Source organism: Citrus sinensis, chromosome 6 (assembly GCF_022201045.2).
Source record: "Citrus sinensis cultivar Valencia sweet orange chromosome 6, DVS_A1.0, whole genome shotgun sequence".
Classification (NCBI taxonomy): Eukaryota; Viridiplantae; Streptophyta; class Magnoliopsida; order Sapindales; family Rutaceae; genus Citrus; species Citrus sinensis.
This window is the reverse complement of record NC_068561.1, coordinates 12,918,773-12,940,765: the sequence shown is the minus strand read 5'-3', so window position 1 is coordinate 12,940,765 and position 21,993 is coordinate 12,918,773. Positions and strand designations below refer to the sequence as shown.

At 33.3% G+C, this 21,993-nt stretch overlaps 1 non-coding gene across 1 annotated transcript; it reads left to right on the top strand.

The window, feature by feature from the left end:
- The first annotated feature begins 1,859 nt into the window (after positions 1-1,859).
- LOC127903155 (small nucleolar RNA R71) lies at positions 1,860-1,963 on the top strand. Its single transcript, XR_008055875.1, has one exon. It is a non-coding gene; the product is annotated as a small nucleolar RNA R71 (small nucleolar RNA).
- Positions 1,964-21,993: the final 20,030 nt, after the last annotated feature.

Genomic DNA, 21,993 nt, shown 5'->3' with positions numbered 1-21,993 from the left:
TCTGATGGTGCTAGTTGTTCAACTCTTGACTTCCATTTATTAGTGTCCATGGATGGTGCTGAGTCAAGTAGGGCGTTGACCTCATCGACCGATCTGTCAATATCAAAATCCAAACCAAAGTGAGTTAAACATGTTTGTAAAGGATTATCAATAAGGTTTGAAAGAAAAGTGTTATCAACTATTGTTTCAATTAAATCCACATCAACAATTCCATCATCTGCATTGTGAGGTTGTTTGGCAATGTTGAAGATGTTCAGCTCCATAGTCATGTTGCCGAAGGACAACTGCATATTTCTAGTCCTGCATTGAATGTGAGCATCCGCAGTTGCCAAGAAAGGTCGGCCTAGAATAATGGGGATGTGCTTCCTTGAATCTTGTATTGGTTGAGTGTCAATTACAATGAAATCAACAGGAAAATAAAACTTATCTACTTGGATAAACACGTCCTCTACAATACCACGAGGTATTTTCGTGGACCGATCTGCAAGCTGTAACACCACTGGAGTTGGGTGTAATTCTCCAAGTCCAAGTTTCAAAAATACTGAGTAAGGCAACAAATTTACATTAGCTCTTAAATCCAACAAAGCATTCTCAATTGTGTGGTTCCCTATGCTTCATGAGATAGTGGGGAGCCTGAGTCTTTGCATTTTAAAGGAATTTTATGTTGGAGTATAGAACTAACGTTTTCTGTTAAAAATGCATTCTTTTGAACATGTACATTTCTCTTTTTAGTACAAAGATCTTTAAAAAACTTGGCATAAGATGAAACTTGTTTAATAGCATCAAACAAAGGGATGTTAATACTTACCTGTTTGAAGATTTCAAGAATCTCACTTGTGGATTTTCCCTTTTTTCCTTTAGCTAACTTCTGAGGAAATAGAGCCTTGGGAACATATTCTTGTGTGTTGGTTTCTTCTTTCTCCTCCGGTGATGAGTCGTCAACATTTACAGGTACAATTTGATTTTCTTTTGTCACCGGCATCTCCACTTTGTTGTCGACTTCTTTTCCTTTTCTCAAGGTCATGACGACTTTGACTTCTCCATGCTGCTGTGGTGAACTGGTACTTGTTTCATGCACTCCTTTAGGGTTAGGCACTGGTTGACTTGGAAATTTACCTTTCTCAACGGTCATTGCCAAGGTCTGAACTGAAGAAGCAAGTTGTCCCACCATCTTCTCGAGGCTTGAAACTGATTGGGCTTGTGAGTTGAAGCCTGCTCTCAACTCATTTCGTAGTCCATCAATGGTGCGGTTCTGTTGCTCAATCGTAGAGTGAGTAAGATTCTTGAGATTCTGGAATGAATCCTCCCATGGTCTGGGTTGAGAGTAGTTCTGGTTCTGATTGTATGGTCTAAATGGGGGCTGAAAGGCTTGAGGATTTTTTGGAATTGGTGGAGTTGGAGCTGCTGGTCCGTTCTGTTGGAATCCTTGAGACCATGAAAAATTGGGGTGGTCTCTCCATCCAGGGTTATATGTGTTGGAGTATAGGTTGTAATTTGATGGCTTTCTCAATACACCTATGGCATTGACTTGATCTGAGTATGAGTCATGGTCATGTGGTTCTGTTGATTTAGCAGTCGATAACGATGCTATTTGTCGAGCAAGACCTTCAACTATCTCCTTGACTTCTTTGATTCCCGAAGTTGACTCGCCAATTTGAACCTCATTTACTCCCTTAATTCTTCTAGTATTCCGGAGTGATCGACTCCGTTGTTGGGAATTATCCGCTTGTCGCTGGAAGAATTCTCAAATTTCTGATGCACTTTTTGACATTAGCTCTCCTCCACTTGTTGCCATTAGCCATTCTTGCACATTCGGCAATAATCCCTCCAAAAAGTATTGGCATTGGTGCCATTTCTCATACCCATGATGTGGACACTTCAAGAGTAGCCCATTGAATCGCTCCCACGTTTCGAAAAACTGCTCGTCATCTCTCTGGGTAAACTCCGAGATTTCCCTGCGAATAGCATTGGTTTTATGCACTGGGAAATATTTATTCAAAAATTTAGTTACCATTTGTTCCCATGATGAAATGCTATTGGCAGGCAATGTATTAAGCCATGAACGAGCTCTATCCTTTAAAGAAAATGGGAATAATCTGAGTTTAACATCATCGTCTGAAAAATTTTCATATTTAAAAGTTTGACAAATGGCATGAAAATCATTCAGATGATTATATGGGTCCTCATTTTCTAGGCCATAAAATGTGGGGAGACAATTTAGCACACTAGGTTTTAATTCAAAGCTCCTAGCAGCTACATTTGGGTATCTTATATATGATGTACTCAAATTTGCTAAAGGACTGAAATAATCCTTAAATGGCCTCTCCTGTGGTTGCAAATCCATTTTATTTTTTACTTGTTTGTGTGTGCGAAGTGTTTTCTCAAGTTCAAGGTCTATAGGTTCAAGATTATGTAATAATGACCTTCGACCATGCATGCAAAACAAATAAAATAAAAATAAATATGGGAACAAAACAAATAAAAATAAAGAAGAGGGGGAAATTACGATACTAACCTTATTACGCTGTTACAACCTTACTGTAAAAATACACTAAAAAAATACTTGAAATTAATTAACTAAAAATTAAATTAATAAGATAAAGAAAAATTACAAAGAAAAATAAATTGAAAATTAAATTACAGAATTTTAAAGAAGAGAAAAAAGAAAAGAAATACTAACCTTTAAATGTAGATTCTCTTTTTTTTTTAAAGAAAAAAAAAGAGAATAATTAAATGGAAAATATTCACAAAAATTAATTCTATGAATTAAAATTACTTACCTCTCCGGCAACGGCGCCAAAAACTTGTTGTGCAAATTTTAATGTACTCGCAAGCGCACGAATCTATTGTAGAATAGACTAATGGTGACGAGTGTCGATCCCACGAGAAGGTGGATTTTAATTATATGTAGAATTAATTTTGTAAATGAGTGGTTGGATTTGTGGTGGAAGTGATTTAAATTATCCTAAAATTGGAATTGAAATGGCGAAAATAAATTGAAGAAAAATCTATTGAAATGAAGTACTTGGGTATCTGGATCCGTATCAACATGCATCATGGGCTAAATAATCCGTATTAATGCCAATTAAATCATGAGGGGGGAATCCACACCTCATGAACCACGCTCTAATCAATATGGTGCTAAGGGCTTATCGTACCAAATAATAATAACCTTGTACTAGAGGGCCGGTGAAACCAAGGCAGTACTAGACAAGATTAGTATTATTTGTCGACGAGAAGTCAAAACATCCACAAAAATTAGAGGGGAAGAGAAAATAAATTTACCAAATAAAGCCCATGACACAAGTTGAGACTTCACCTTCAACTCAAGCTTGAAAGAAAATTAGCCACTCATAATTGAACTACGGATAAGATGGGAATTTATTAAAATATGAAGAAAATACAAGATGGAGAAGGAATTACAGAAAATGGATCCCAAAAATAGATTTAGAGATATCAAATTAGGGGGGGAGGCCCCCTTTTTATAGATACATTGAGTAAATTGTGGCCATCGGATTAAAAACTGTTTGGACGCTCAAGATTTCGCTACGTCATCAGTCAACAGTACGCGTGAACAGTACGCGGTCTGACCACGCGGATGAACAGTAGCACGGTTTGACCCGGGTGAACAGTGACGAGGTTTGGTTGGAAATAATCCTGTGTGATGCATGTACCGTACGCGAGATTTTTGGTCCACTAATATGCTGCCACGTCACCATCAACAGTACATAAGAATTTTAGTCCAACAGGATCGTGACACCTCATCAGTCAATGTCACATCATCGATCAATGTCACATCATCGATCCGTCTATGTGAACAGTGCCGTGAACAGTAACATATACAGTACCGTACATGTGAACAATGTCATTTTTCCTTTTATGCTCCTCCTAATGTTTTCGACCGTCCTGAGTTCAAAAGTGATGTCCGTTTTGCCATATGATCTCTCGTTTATTGTGAAATGACTACAATGCCCCTAAAATACATAAAATACTTAATTAAAATAAAACACACAGAATTAAATTAAAAGAAGGTTAAATTCATAAAAGTAAAGGTGTTAGTAAAACTTGTAGTGTAAAATGACGATTTTCTCCTTTATAAATATACATTTTCTAGCACTCAACAATAGTCCTAGCCATTTCTTGAATAGACCTATTCTTTCTCTCTACTACTCCATTTTGTTGTGGAGTCCTAGGTGATGAAAATTGATGTTCAATGCCAAAATCATTACAAAAATTTTCAAATGCATGATTTTCAAATTCTCCACCATGATCACTTCTAATACAAGAAATAGAATAACCTTTTTCATTTTGAACCTTTTTATAGAAAATTCGAAATGCATCAATGACATCATCCTTATTAGCCAAGAACAATACCCATGTGTATCTAGAATAATCATCCACAATTACAAATGCATAAAATTTGCCACTTAAACTAGCATATCTAGAAGGTCCAAATAAATCTATATGAAGTAATTGAAGTGGAGACATGATTCTTACTTTTAAAGGAAGTTTTGATTTGTTTTCCAAATTGGCATACTTCACAAGTTCTATCTTTTTGAAAATTGATTTTTGGAAGACCTTTTACTAAATCATTTTTCACGATTTTTGAAATCAAATCCATGCTTGCATGACCTAATCTTCTATGCCACAACCAACCATCATCATGTAATGCGGAGAGACATTTCTCATTTGTTGATGCACAATCTATATTAATGGTATAGACATTAACACATCTATTTCCTACAAACAAGACTTTCCCATCACATGCATTCTCAATAACACACTTTGATTCAACAAAAATAACTCTATATCATTTATCACATAATTGACTAATACTAAGCAAATTGTGTTTTAAGTTTTCAACCAAACACACATTTTCAATGAGAGTAGAGGATACATTACCGACATTTCCAATTCCAATGATTTTTCCTTTTGAATTATCCCCAAACGAAACATCTCTACCATTTTTTATCTTGGTAAAGCTTGAAAACCAAGAATAATTCCATGTCATGTGTCTTGAACAACCGCTGTCCAAGTACCACTTATTCTTCTTCTTCTTTGAGTCCTGTAGAAAAAATCTCAAGTTTTAGGTATCCAAACCTTTTTAGGTCCTTGAGAGTTAGCAATGGTCCCTTTCGGAACCTAAACACATTTCATACCATAATATGCATTTCTCTTCACTGCACATCTATTTTTCATATGGCCATCTTGATTGCAATAATGACATACAATTTTATTGTTAATAGATGTATTCTTCATAAAATAACTCTTGTAAAATTTTTGTTTCAAATTCGGTTTATAACCTATGCCACTTTTGTCAAATACACATTTTTGTGAGTTTAGCAAATTGTCCAACATTTTTTGCCCATTTGTGAATTTTAGCACAATTTCATTTAGTTCATTGCTCTTCTTTCTAAGCATTTCATTCTCATTTTTCAAGTCATTCAAGTGTGACTCTAAGTGCTCATGTGAGGTGCTAGAATTCTCAAATAATGCAATACTATCACGCAATGTTTTATTTTCTAATTCTAGGCATGTAATCTTTGCACTAAATGAATCATTTTCATTCTTAAGCTCTATCATATTCTTTTTAAGACATATTCTTTTTACTAATCTTCATTAGCTCATCATGCAAATCCTTAAAAGCATCATGCAATTCATCATATGTAGGAAGAACACTTATCTCATCAAGTTCATCACATGATTCTTCCCCAATAGCCATGAGACTTAAGTTTGTCATTTCTTGTTGCTCATCATCGTCACTTGTTTCCTAATCACTATCATCCCATGTGACCACCATAACCTTCTTCTTGAATTTGTTGAGAAGAGGACATTCCAGTCGTATGTGTCCGGGCTTCTTGCATTCATAACAAGTTATTAGCTCCTTCTTCTTCTTCTTATTCTTATAGCCTCTAAACTTTCTCTGCTCATTGTTCTTTTTGTAAAATTTTCTGAATCTTTTAGCCAACATAGCCAGCTCCTCATCATCCATTTCGCTTTCCTCATCACTCTCATATTTTGAAGCCTTGAGAGCAATGTTTTTCTTCTTTTCCTTATGCCCTTTTTCAGTTGCCAAATCTTCTTCATATGAAATAAGAGAGCCAATTAAATCATCAATAGGTAATATATTTAAATCATTGGCTTCCTCAATGACAATCCTTTTTTGTCTCCATTCTTTAGGTAGTGACCTAATAATTTTCTTAACTTTTTCGCTATTTGAAAAAGTCTTTCCTAGGGCTCCTAGAGTGTTCACTATGTCCGTGAATCTAGTATACATAGAGTACACATTTTCATTTTGTTCCATTTGGAACAATTCGTATTGTCGAGTGTACCTACTTATTTTAGATTCTTTCACTTGGTTCGTGCCTTCATAGACAACCTCAAGTTTGTGCCAAATCTCATTAGCACTTTCGCAACTAGACACTATATGAAACTCTTTCTTATCTAAAGCACAAAACAAGGCATTCATGGTCTTGGAATTTAGAGAAGCTTTTCTCTTTTCGAAATCATTCCAATCCCGTGAAGGTTTTGGAATATCTTCTCCTCCTTCATTTTTAGTCAAAGGCATGAAATGACCATCATTAACGATTTCCCAAATCTCATAATCTAAGGCTTGCAAGTAAATTCTCATTCTAGTTTTCCAATATGGGTAATCGTTTCCATCAAAGTAAGGTGGTCTAGTGGTAGATTGCCTTTCCCTAAATGTGGAATCATTTTGAGTTGCCATTGATCTAGATGGTTAAATCTAAATAAGAGCATCTTGCTCTGATACCAAATGAAATATAAGTGTGCAACCCAAGAGGGGGCGTGAATTGGAAATTTAAAAATTATCCTAGCAAATCCACACAACAAACAATCTAATGCCTTAATAAAAATTGAAAGCAATAAGTTTAATAAAGGCACAATAATTAAAGAGTAAGGGAGAAGAGAAACAAACACACAGATTTTTATGTGGTTCGGCAATCCCCGCCTACGTCCACGCCTCTAAGCAATCCAAACTTGAGGATTTCACTATCCAAGCCTTTCCGAGGCTTCAACCGATTACAATTGACTTCGAGGTGTCAATAAACCTTTACAACGAAGAAATTATCTCCCAATCTCTTCACTCAAATGTCTCACACACTCAAATTCTTACAATTGAAATGAAGAAATGAAAGTTACAATGAAACTTACTCAATGAGTAGATATTCAAAGATGAAGAACAATGAATGATTCAATGTATATAGTTCGCAAGTTTAAAGGCTCAAGATATCTCGTGTGCTTTTTGTTATTGCTTGTTTGAGAGCTTCAAAATGAGTTGGATTTGAGTTCTTATAGTTTGAGCTCAAAAACTAGCCATTACTCACATTCCAGACGTATCCGGTTTGCCATTTATGGAATCCAGTAAGCCGGATTTATGTTACCGTTAAGGTAAAAATTTGAATTTTGCCTATCCGGCTTGCCGGTTACGAAATCCGGTAAGCCGTTTTCGTTCTAGACGCTTACTGCCGTATCCGGATTTTTGATTTTCAAAATCCGGATAGCCGCTTGGTACAGTAACCTGCTACAGTGAAATGTTTCTTAAATTTTTAGTTTGACCCCAAAATTTTATAAAACTGTAGTATAGCCCAAACCGTTATGAAACTTTACAAATAAGTCCAATTTCAGAATTTCTAAGTAATGCTTCGTTAATCCCAAAACTTGCTAAAATTATGATTTCGCCCAAACTTTGTGAAATTATAGAATGACCCAAAAACATGTAAATAGTTCAAATAGGTCCAAATCCGAAATTAAAACACTATCAAAGATTTTGAAATTACTTTCATTTTAGTCCAAAATTCTTTAATTCCATAACATCATTTTCTTATTATAAAAGCACAATTCATAAATCTCTACTTAATAAATACATGTGGTTTGTTATTATCAAAATCAATATTTATAGCCATATAGGCTAACACATTTGTTAAATAAAAGGATTGTATTTTCCATTTTATGACAATCGCACTAAATACATCAAAATTGTACAAAAGTGAAACTCATCTTCTATTTAGCTATACATCATGAAATTTGAAAAAATTCATATTAAAGCAAAATATCAATATGGTCGACCAAGTAATTTTCATTACCAAAAGATATTAAAAAAATCATGAAAGAGTTTGTAAAATATAAATAATAATAATTTCAAAAATTCAAAAAAGCAAACCTTCAAAATATTTAAACTTGTCATCTACGGGAATTTTCGTAGTTCTTCAGTGTTTGCAATAGCTTGACACTGTTAAAAAAATTACAGTGTTTATAATAGAACATGAGGAAACAATATAAATAATGAACAAAAAAAATGTTTTGATTGCACAATATGATTATTAAAGTGCCTTTTTTTTAACAAGAAATTACTACTGAAATTAAGAATTGGCTTGCAGTAAGTTTTGCCTTTTATCTTTGTCTGTTACCAAACTGTTATGTATAGCTGCTATCTATTAGCATCCAAAAAAATGATGCATCATGATTCATGTAGTGTGATGTGGCAAACATCACACACTAATTGGCGTATTACTCAGCAAAATAAGGCAACATAAATGATAAAAAGAAAAAGGAAAAACTACAATAATAAATGGGCAAGATCATCAATTCATGTAAGGTAATAACTATATACATAATAGCATCAAAGCAAGATTTGATATGGTACAACAAAGAACATAAAATTCATGACTCTTTGTCTAGTTTAACCATCCAGCACACATTTAAAAGCCTACCTATCAAATACTCAAGACAATAAATAGAGAAAAAGTTGAATTAGAGGGATAAGTTTACCATTCCTATCAACAGTTAATTAAAAAAAAAATCCTAGGTTAACAGTTTCACAATACCAAACTTGATTTAGAAGGAGACTGTTATTGCTATAAAAGTATTCTAGTTTGGCAATACAACTTAATTTATAAGGATTCAATATAAAATCACTTTAAAAAAAAGCGGTTCAGATTCTTTGGCACTGAAGTGCAATAGAATAAGTAATACTTATTAGGAACAACTTACCGAATCTCTTTCATATAATCATTCGGGAACTGAAACACAAGAATCCAATTTTAAATATAAGAACATAAGAGATAAAATCAAGAGTGAATTTTATGAGATAAAGAGAGAGATTATATTTTATCATATCTTTATTTTCTTTCTTTTTAAACTTAAAACAACATTTCTAACCAGTTCGTTAATTGGTTATAATATTTTTAAATAATTAAAAATTTTCATTAATAAAAATAATATGTATCATTAATTAGATCCAATAGTACATAAGATAATATAAAAGTAACGGCGGACTTTGCTGTGTGACAATACTCTAGAGAAAGTGTTGAATCTTGATTGAAAATCAACCAGCCAAGAATCCCCAAGACCTCACTGAACTCTCTGATATTTGATATAGAAACAACAATTAATCACGCAAAAACAAAAACAAATTAGAAACCAGCAAGCAAAGAACAACAATTTATAGTGGTTCGGCCTAGAGATGGCCTACATCCACTGAAGAACAGAGCAACATTTTTTATTCAATCACTGAGAACAAGATACAAGCTTAAAGATGAAGTTACAAGCTTTTCACACACTAATTTCACCTCTCTAAAGACTATATATACTCGCCCAAGAAACTCTTGAAAGATCTCTTCTCAGTTCAACTATATTCTGGGTTTGTTATAAACAAAACCCAGGATTTTCCTACTTCCATAACAAAAAATAACAACCTCTCGGACACATGTTGATTCCATGATAATCATAAGCTCAAAACGAAAACTAATAATGCCGTATAGAATCCGTGAAGGCACGTGACGAACATCTGCTTTACTTATTAAAAAATAACTAATAAAACAGAATTGTCATACGAGCTTATAAGATCTCCAATCGACATGTCATATATCATCACAACGTCAAACCAACATAACATCTGATCTTCTGGAAACCAGTTTCAAAGCTCACACTTCAAACGAAAGCAGTGCTTTCGTGTAACATGCTATAATCTCAATGCCCTTACGAGGTAGTGATGAGTTTCACGCACTCTAAGGAGACAACATGCAGTTAGGAAAATTGGCTACAATTTGAAAGGTATAGTTCAAAGTACATTTTGATAAAAACCAAAAATAAATAAAAAAATCTAGAAGATGAAGCAATTTTGTAATTTTATACTCAGTCAGACAAGCAAATAGGCCTCTTGAAGTAAAGAAAAATCATCTTTCTTCTATAGTTCCAACGACTCTCATTGGGTGGATGGATTTTCTTAAGGGTTTTCTTGGGAATAGTGATTAGTGTTAAAAATTGTATATTCATCAATGGATAAAAAATTTATTTTGTGCTTATATTATACTTTACGTTTGTGATTATGTAACATATTGTGAATTTCTAATTAGTTTTCTAAATATTTGATTTTTATGTGTTTATTTGGTAAAAATAATAATTTCACACAATTTGAGGCTCCAAACAAGTGTACGGATGTCAAATTTGGATTTCGAAAGTCCGAGAAGTTAGGTCATTTTCGACAGGGATTCGCGACTTTTGTTGTAAAATTATAAGTTTTTACCAAAGTAAATGTGGTAATTGTAAAATTATAAATTTTTACCATGTTACATGTGGTAATTGTTAGTAGAATGTGTTGGATGTGCATGACTGGATTAAATTAGGTTTATGGTTTATTAGTGGGACAAATGTATGGCTAAGATATAATTAACTTTATTTACTTATAATTAACTTTAAATAGAGAAGGGGGGGGGGGGAACACACCTACACACTTTTTTTCTCTTCTTTCCCCTCAAATTTTTCTTCTCATATCTCTTTGTAATATTTTTCAATAAATAAAATTAGTTTTATTTTCAATTTTCAAATACTTTTTTTTTAATTTTTTAATTTTAATAATTCCCTTTATTTCAAATATATTTAGCTAAATACTAATAGTTAGGAGAAGGTGAAACTCTTAGTAAAAATATATTATTTAATCAAATTTTATTTTTAATTATATAAATTAAATTATTTTCCATCTAGTTTTATCCATATTTTATATTTGAAAATTTTTATTTATTGTAGACAAACATAGGGCTTGACACAATGAATTCTTAATATCTTAGTATAAAGTATGGTAAAATGGTATTTTGACTTATTGTACACAAGTTAAATTTTGGCACACTAAGTACTTAATCCATAATAAAATTATTGGGAAAATAATTGTAATTTATACAATTAATCATTGGGGCAATAAAATAAAAAATAAAAATAATTTATTAAATTGTATTTACTACTAAAAGTTGATCCATAACCCCAACTAATTTAATTTGATAATTTTGCTTAAATTAAGTTGCATATATTTAAATTTTATTTTCACTTTTTTAAGATAAACTAAAATAAACAAATTAAATATTTTCTCTGTAGATCGACCTCAAACTCATTGAGATATAATATAACTAGGTACTCTTATATTTGGGAGTAAATTAAACACTTTTAAATTGTATCAAACAACTCCTTTTTCTCATATGCGAATACCGATTTTCATGGTATTCCAAGAAAGCAGCAACTTCAATGTCTTGATAAAGTCCAAGCTATACTGGAGAGTTGGATGGATAATTAGCTCCTATCAATGGCAACGAGGTTGCAACTAGTTCAGTTAGTAATTTAGGCAATGCTTTTACATAGTTTTTCAATTTATCAATGGCCTTGTTCTTTGCTTAGGAAACTTTTCGGTTGGATTAGAAATTTTGTTTGGATAGGTTCTAATAATACTACCATGATTGTAACTATTTCCCAGTCTTGGTTGTGTTATTTATTTCTTCTAAATCATGCAGCTTTTCTTCTCTTATTGTCTAATTGGAGTAATTTTCAATTGTATTTTGTACTTGAGAACGGGAAGATAATTCTCGTGAAGGAACCCTCTCTGCCATTGAACGATGATCAATAGACCAAAAAAATGAAGTTTAGGGCTTAGGAGATTATGGCGATAATCCTGAGCATCTTTCCTTTAAAGACAAGTTAATAGAATCACAAAAGGCAGTTAAAGAGGAGTTTATTGGCCGTGAAGATGATCTGCTTTTTTATTGAGAAGACATTGATATAGAAAGCACTGACAATATACCATACATTTCCATTTCACAAAGAATCCATACTCAACTGATCAAGCTATAGCAAAAATGCGGTGGTTGTCAAATTATTGGGATGGCACATTGGGTATAAAGCACTTTGTAATTGATTGGAAGCAATTTTGAGCTTAACTTTAGACTTGTTCATTATTATCTTAAAAATGACTATTTCTTTGTTTGATTCAAAACAGAGGGTAAATCTAGACTAGATCTAGCACGTGGTCCCTTGACAGTTATGGGACACTACCTTGCCGTGCAACTGTGGACTCTTTATTTTAATGGATTTAAAGAATAAATCGAGTTGTTTGTTGCTTGGATCCAATTGCCATGGTATGACTCTTCATTATTATTATAAAAGAATTCTTCGGATGCTTGGTCAAATCATTGGTCCAGTCATTGGAATTAATTATAAAACTCAGTCAGTTAAAAGAGAGAAGTTTGTTTGCTTTACGGTTGAAGTCACTCTAAATGAGTCGCTTGTTTCCTAATTCTTTCTGATGGAAAAATTCAGAAGGTGGAATATGATAGTCTCCTTAATATCTATTTTCAATATGGAAAATATCGCCATAGGAAGGTCTTATACCCTGATCGAGCAGTCGATGAATATAACATAGGAGGGTTGGAATATGTCGTTGCAAAAAACGATTTTGGTAAGTTGAAGAATAAGGTAGTCGGAAGTGCTAATCATGTTGGATTTTTAATCCAATATTGTTGGATCCTTAATCCAACGTTGGACTTATATGTGAATAATTATGTGTTGCAGACTGTCATATAAGATTAAACCGAATTAAAAGTGATCTATTTAGGTTTTTGATATTATGGACTTTAATGTATCTAATAGTGTATGGGCCTTTAATGTGTAGAGACCTAATAATATTTTAATTCTATGATGGACAAAATTAGGAATACCCAGTGACAGCAGGAAAAAGTTGTCTATATAAGTAGTTATGGTCCTCAAGTCACACGTATCTTTCTATTCTCTATTGACATCCCATCATCAGAGAGAAAGCGCAGAGAGAACTAAAGGACATTCTTGAGAACATTTAGATCTGGAAGACCAACCACACCACTCTAGAGGGGAATTAAGCGTTATGAATTCATGTACGCTTTCGATTAATTTTGTTATTGATTCTTGGTGATACAACATGAATAATCCTGGGATATAGGTGATGGTTTTCACCAAAATTTTTCTTATCTCATCAAATCAAAACAACCTAAAGTTTGGTCCTTGGATGGTGGTGGAGGAAAAGGAAAGGCTAAGAGATTTTTTGCAAGGAATTCCATTTTCAAATATTGGCCAGTGTTAATGAGAGGATGCCAAAGTACGACAATAATAAGGAATCCTCTATTTCCTTATTAAGTACCGGTATACCAACAAACTGTTAATTTAGACACACATCTATCCCTAAAAACATGCATTAATAAGAAACAGCCCCCACAAAACCAAAACTCTAGCCCCTTGACATATGGTAATTTTCTAATAACGATTTCAATATGGCTCACCATTTGAAAAACATTATGCCCTCAACCATGCAAAGCCCATGTACCCTATTTAACATTACCAAAAACCATGCAAACCTTTCTAACCTAGTTTTGCCCACCTTAGCTCCAGCTAGCTTAAATCGCACAAACCATACGGTTGTCTCTTTTGCCACAGAGATGAACACCATTAACAATCTCACTTATACTACTTTTTTAGTCCTCTCTTATAATGGAAATAGTCATAATGCATATGGCCTTTTGGTGAAACCTTCAGGTGATCTTCCTAACACTAGAGCTGAGAATATGGATGTTGGTGGTGATGACAGTGAATACATAGAAGAAAGTGAAGATGAGTCTGATTCTTCAAATGTAGATATTTCTTAGGAGAATGAAAATGCCATTGACTAGGAACAAGAGGCCTTCAAGTCGTCTTTATAAGTTTTCCTTTCTTTTTAATACATACCTTTATGTCTTTATCAATTATGTTTTGAAATGTCTAGGGAGCAACCTCGCACGAGTTCTATCGTTCCCTTGTCTATTTAGTAAAAAGTTATAAACTGGCTTTAGTTGTTACATTGGAATCTAAAATTAATGGACATAAAGCAAATGTCTTTATCAAGAGGAGAGGCTTCGAGAAATCTCATAGAGTTGGAAGCTATCGATTTTTTCTAGAGGGAATTTGGCTTTTATGGAAGGATTTCTTTGAGATGGAAATTGTGCTGAACCATAAACAATTTATCCATTTCAAAGTCTAAAATAATAATGACATTCTTTCATGGATTATTACTGTCTATGCTAGCCCTGTTCCGTCTCTTAGAAAATGGCTTTAGGATCATCTTAGGAGACTCATTAACACAATGCATAGCGTTTGGCTTGTTCGAGGGGATTTCAACTCTATCATATATGCATCGGAAAAAAGCGGGGGGTCTTCTACCAATAATGATATTTGTGGTTTATTTAATAATTGGTTTCATTCATACAGTTTGCATTATCTATATTTTCAGGGTTTAACATTCACCTGATATAGCAAAACTTTATTTAAAAGCCTTGATAGAGCAGTGTGTAATGAAAAGTGGCTTCACAAGTTCTTTAAGAGTACAATTTTGCACCTTCTCAAAATTGAGTTTAACCATAGGCCTGTGCTAGTTTTGTTTGATAAGGTTTAAAAGAAGTTGACGAGAATTAAACCTTTTCGGTTTTAGATGGTTTGGCTTACCAACAACGTTTTCGATAGCTATCTTGGAACCCTAGTGAGTCTTACTCTCAGGTGGCTTAAAATTTCATTAGTTAAGTCTCTATTTGGAACAAGAAATCTTTCGACAACATCTTTCGTAGGAAAAGAAGACTATTGGCTTGGCTAGAGGGCATTCAAAGAGCACTGGAAAACTGCACTTCTAGAAGCCTTATCCATCTTAAATTAAACTTTAAAAAAAAAGAGCTTGAAGAAGTCTTTACACAAGAAAAAATTCTTTGGCACCAGAAGCCCAGCAAGGATTGGACCTTTAATGGGGACCGTAACACTACTTTCTTTAATAAAAAAACTCTCATTAGAAGAAGAATGAATCAATTACAGATATTAGGGATGATATAAGGCAATGTCTCTTTGATAGTGAGGCTATAAAAAACACGTTGTCCATTTCTTTTCATATTTGTATGAACTGAATGATAATGATTTTCAGTCCTACCCTTTCATGGGTTGCTTCCCTGTTATTGATGATACAATGATTCAGATGCTTCAAGGACCTATCGGTAATATCGAGAGTATGTTGAAATAAATACAAGCTTTATACCTTTAATCTTGCATTTCCAAGTAAACACATGCTTTAGGTAAAAGTTTGAGATTTACTTTGATCACCCATGAATCTGAACTTGGAAGCTTGTTATAGAGCTTCTACTGAGTTGCTATAACCTTGATCTAGCTTCTTAATTTTTACTTCCTTCACTTTAGCTCAAGATTCGGTCTTTTTTCAAAATTCATTGTACGCGTACACACGGGAGAAGAATGGAGAGAAGTACAATGCACTCATGCCACAAATTCGTGAACAGTAAACTTCCAATGGATTGAAGTCACTTAAATATTATGGTTGAGCTTAGGGACCCCTCATGTGTTAGTACAAAATTGCACATTCCATTATGAGTTAAAATAACACAATTAAGGATTATACTTATCCATAATATACTACTATTTAGTGTATGTCAAAATCAGACTCATTAACACAATATTTGATCACTTAATAAATGAGTCTGTCAAAATTGCTCCTTAATATTGGATATCAGTCATGTATTAATGTAAAATATAGAAAATAATTAGAATGATTTATGCCAGTACACAAAATGTGAGAAAGAAATCTAACAATCTCCCACTTGAACGACAGAAATCATTCTAATGATAAATTTAAAATAAAATTAAAATTAAAAAACAACCGAATTAATCAACATGTGACTATATCAGAAGGTCAAATGTGAACAACCACCTAAAACATAAATATGTCCAAAATATGCTATAAATACCAAGTTATATGTGCACCGACAGGATGCTCCACATAACAAGACACCTATAAACACGTGACTATGTAGTAGTATATAAGTATAATTATGGAAATAACATGACAATATGATCAACATGCCCATTTCCACAAAGTACACATGTCTAACAAAATGAGACAAAAACCAAATGTCTCCTAGACCATCGCTTCTTCATAATCATAATGAGACTCTATCAAACTGTCTCAAGAAGTCAGCTTCATTTTTCATCATAATGAGACTAATACCAAGATGTCTCAAGGAAGTCGAGCTTTCTTATAACCATAATGAGATTGAAACAAACTGTCTTAAGAAAGTACATTGAAGCCAAGCTATAATGTTTCAGTCCTTAATGTCCATATCGATACTAAATAAAATGTCTCAAACCATAATATCCTCACTGTATATATAATGCCATACGCAACCAAATGTGTACACAATATATGACATATCAATATCACATAACAATATGCATGCATGATAACAAAATGAGTGATACATAATCTCATTTAAGTTGCAACCCATAATACAAACCAGAACTCCCATTGACTCTGCATATATAAGTGGATTCAAATAATCCCATATGAGTTACATGCTTCCTAAATACTTTTGGAGCTAAAACTTTAATAAGTGGATCAACTAATATGAGCTATGTAGGTATGTACTTTACTGATACATAAGATAGAGTAATTTTCTCTCTCACAAATAAGTATTTAACATTAATGTGTTTGGAACGTGAGGAACTCCCTGTATTGTGAGAGAAAGAAACAGCTATAGAATTATCACAGTGTACTTTTAATGGCCTCAGTACAACCAATACCAATAAGGTGGTTATAATCTCTTTCCCAACGAACGTAAAAACATGAAATTGAAAAGCAGATGCTAGCCTTGTGATAAAATTATGCATCCATAAAGCTTGACGTGTAGCCTCAAAACATGCTACATATTCTGCCTCTATTGTTGAAGAAGCTATAAGTGTTTGCTTGACACATTTCCATGATATAGCTCCTCATGTCGTCATAAAGATGTAACCAGATGTGGATTTCTTATCTTCCAAACACCCTGCGAAATTAGCATCAGAATACCCAATTATATTCAAATAGTCAGATTACTGATATGTCAATGCAAAATCTTTAGTGGCTTGCAAATATTTGAGTACTTTCTTTGCAGTATTCCAATGTTCATATCCAGGATTGCTTAGGTATCTCCCAAGTACTCCCACCGAAAAAGCAATATCAGGGCGAGCACAGACTTGAGCATACATCAAACTACCCACAACTGATGCATACGGAACTATTTGTATTCTAGCTTTGGCTACATCATTATATGGATATTGAGACTTGGAAAGTTTGTCACCTTTTGAAATTAGTGCTTTCTCAGGATCACAAGACTATAAATTAATGGTGCGTTTACTTCATGGAATGGGAATGGGCTAAGAATGAGAATGAGATTTTAATGTTTACTTGGCAAAAATAAATGGGAATGTGAATGTGCTGCAATGCCATTAATGTGTTTAGTTGACAAAATAAATGGGAATGAGGAATGAGAATGAGAATCAATTTACCAAAATACCCATAATATTAATACTTAATAAAAATAATTAATTTATCATTATTAATAATATTATCATTATTGTTGTTGTTATTACTATTATTATTATTATTAATAAAAATAATATTAACAATAATTAATAATAACTAAAATAATAAAATTTAATAATAATAATAATAATAAATGTTAATAATGATAATATTAATAAAAATAATAATAACAATAATTAATAATAACTGAAATAATAAAATTAATAAAATTTAATAATAATATTATTATTATTATATTCTATTTCCATTCCCACATTTTCATTCCTAACCTCCCCATGGGAATGGAATTCCCATTCCTTATTCCCAAATTGTGTGGGACCCGCATATTTTATTCTCATTTTTAAATTTCATTTTGCCAAGTAAACATAGGTTTCATTCTCATTCCTCATTCCATGAAATAAACACACCATAAATCTTTTTCAAAATACGATCAATGTAGATCTTTTGAGACAATCCTAGAACTCATCTAGATCTATCACAAAGAATATCTATCCCTAATACATAATGAGCTTCACCAAGATCCTTCATATTAAAGTTGTATGACAACATTTGTTTTGTCTCAAGTAAAAAATTAGTGTCATTAGCAGCAAGCAATATATCATCAACATAAAGCACCAAAATGATATACTTGCTCCCACTGACCTTCAAGTATATACATTGATCAACAACATTCTCTTGGAACTCATAAGAGGTGACAATGTCATGAAATTTTAAATACCACTGTCCGGATGCCTATTTAAGTCCATAAATGGACCTTTTAAGTTTACACACCATGTTTTCTTTACCAGGCTCAACAAAACCATCAGATTGCACCATGTACACATCTTAAGACAAGCTCCCATTAAGAAAAGCTGTCTTCACATCCATATGATACAATTACTAAATTGAAATGAGCTACCAATGCCATAATAATTCGAAAAGAGTCTTTGGTAGAAACGGGGTAGTAAGTTGTTGTGTAATTAATGCCTTCTCTTTGACTGAAACCTTTAGCCACAAGCCTGGCCTTGTATCTCTCTACCTGACCTCTGGCATCTCTCTTGGTTTTAAAAACTCATTTGCAACTAATTGGCCTACATCCATCTGGCAACTCAACTAAATCTCAAACCCCATTGTAGTAAATAGATGCCATCTCATCATGCATTGCATGTATCCAAGATGAGGATTCTGAACAACTGACAACCTCTTGAAATGTAACAGGATCAGATGACGAGTCAGCATTAAAATCATATTACTACAAATAAACAACATAATCATTAGGAATTGCAAGTCTCATAACCCTCTCTGATCTCCTTAATTGCACATCAGTAACATCATCTTCTACAGTCATAGGCTCCATATCATGATGATGTTCAAGATCAATAGAAGAAACATCAATATGTGATAATCTCATTACAAAAGTCAGGAAAGATGGAATAGGCAAAACCAATGTTCTTCTCTTGATGTAAGATTGCGAGGTTCAGAACTCCCACCATTGTGATCATCCTCACAATAAATGGCACGATCAAACTCAATAATTCTAGTAGTTTGGGAAGGACAATAAAATCTAGGACCCTTTAATCCTATATAATAGTTAATAAAATGACCACTAATGATTTTTTGATCAAGTTTCCTTGATTGTGGATTATAATGCCCCATTTCTACTCTGCATCCCCAGAAATGAAAATGACTAAAACTCGGTATCTTCCCTGACCACAATTCATAAGGAGTTTTGAGCACCCACTTACTGGGTACTTGATTCAAAATGTAAGCTGTAATTTTTAAGACTTCACCCCATTAAAAATCTGGTAAGGTGGAGTTGCTTAGCATGCACCACACCATGTCAAGAAGGGTATGATTTCTTCTTTATGCAATTCCATTATATTTAGGAGTCCCAGACATTGTGTGCTAAGCTTCTATTCCACATTCCTGAAGAAATCGAGCTTAAGGTCTAGGATTACGCCCAGTTTCATCATATTGCTCATAGTACTCACCACTTCTATCTGATCTTACTGCTTTAATTTTCTTGCCCTTTTGGAGCTCAACATTAGCCTTAAAGGCTTGAAACGCAAATAAAGATTTAGACTTTTCAGTAAAAAGTTCAACATGACCATAACGAGAAAAGTCATCGATGAATGTGATTAAGTACTTATAACTTGCAATTGTAATAGGAGTAAATGGCCCACAGATGTCTGTATGTACCAACTAAAACGCCTGTTGACTTTTTCGAATTCTTTTTTTTTTTAGTTTTGGCAGTAAGTTTGCCTTTGATACAATCAACACGAGTGTCAAAATTAGAGAAATCTAAATTATGAAGGATGTCATGTTTAATGAGTCTTTCCATCCTCTGTTTAGAAATGTGACCTAACCGTTTATGCCACAACATAGAGGAATTTTCATCAACCTTAGCACGATTAGAGTTAACAACATTCATAATATGAACATTGGATGATGATTCAACAACATGAGAAAATAAATAAATCATATATAAGCCATCATATAGAGTGTCAGAACCAACTAGCTCTGAATTGTGGAATAAATAAACTTTTTTGTCACCAAAATGAAAAATATAGCTACATCTATTCAAAACAGATACATATATCAAGTTTCTCCTAATAGAATAAATATAAGTTGTATCTAATAGATCTAAAAAATTGCATGTGGCTAGATGTAGTCTGACAACTCATATGCTATCAACTCTGGCTTTCACTTCATTGGTCATGTGAACTATCAACTGCCCTTCATTGGGCTCCCTCCTTCTTCTGAATTCCTGTAAGGAGTTCATTGTATTAATGGTTGTACCAGTATCCAACTACCAAGTATCAGAAGACACATCAAGAAGATTAGATTCAGAGCCCACAAAAGCTACAAGAATATTTTTCTTTTCAAACCATGCTTTGAATCCCTTACAATTAGCTTTCTTCTGCCCAAGTTTCTTACAAAAGTGGCACTTTCCTTTAAAGCCCTCAAAAATGGAACCTGAAGTGGTAGAAGAATTACCATATGAAGCTTTCTTTCCAAACTTCTTCTTCTTGAAAAACTTATTGCTGCCCTTTGAAGAGTTTTTCTTCACACTACCACTCTCTTAAGTAGTTGCCATGGCAGTGTGAGATTTCCCCTTCTTCAATGATTCCTCTTCTTAAACGACATAAGCAGTCAACTAATTGATGCTCTAAGTGTCTCTCTGAGTGTTGTATTGGCTTCTCAAATTGCCAAATTGTGGTGGAATGGATTCAAGAATTTAGAAGACCAGATAGTCATCAGCCAAATGGGCATCCATGTCTTTCAACGTCTTATGGTAACTGGTCATCTTAAAGACATGCTCTCTCACCCTAGAAACACCATCATACTGGGTATTAGCAAGCAGCCTCATATAGTTATCATTTTCTGCCTTATCTATCTTCTTGAAAGTTCTTCCAACAACTGCCAAGTAATCTTTGGCCTTGTCACATGCAGGGATCTTATCTCTAGTTGTTCTATCAATGGTGTATTTCATTATGTCCAAGCAATGTTTATTAGATTCATCCCAAGCTCCCCACTCAACTTTTTCAACAACAATGCTCTTATATATAGGCTTGGCTGGTTCATCTACTCTTAATGCCAAGTCTCTATTGAATGCAGACAAATAAAACACAACGGACTCATGCTAGTCCCTGTAATTTGTCCCAGTTAAAGACTTAATGGAGGCAATTTGGAGAAAAGAAAGAATATCTAGAGTTGAGGAATCAATAACAAAAAAAATTATCAAGCATGCAAAAAACAAAATCATGCTATAATCAATGACTATTTATTCTAAGTTCCTGCAATAACAACACAATATGTTAGGCATCCTTTAACAATATATAGGAGTGCTCTAATCCTAAAGATAAACCAGACAAGTTGAATACAACACTAACATTAACTTATTACTGACAGGGTAATTAAGCCACTCGGTAGAAAATACCTACCAAATCTCTTTATCTACTCAAGCATCCTACCAAGTGGTGATTTGCTGGCAGGACAATATCATCACCCGTATAGATCTCAGTAATATCAATAACAATCCATCACATAATCCATAATTAATAATTATAAATGGGCATTTAATTGCAAAACACCAAATAATTCATCATGATTGGTCCTACGATAGGTAGATACATAATAACTGTAAATTGTAGTTTTGCATCATATATATATTTCATACATTAACAAAATTGAGACTAAATAAACTTTATCAAATACAAATAAAATTTCTACCAATATATTAAATCAAAATAAAATATCTATATGCCTCAATAAAATGTATGAATGCAATGCCCATAACATCCAACAATGATAGATTA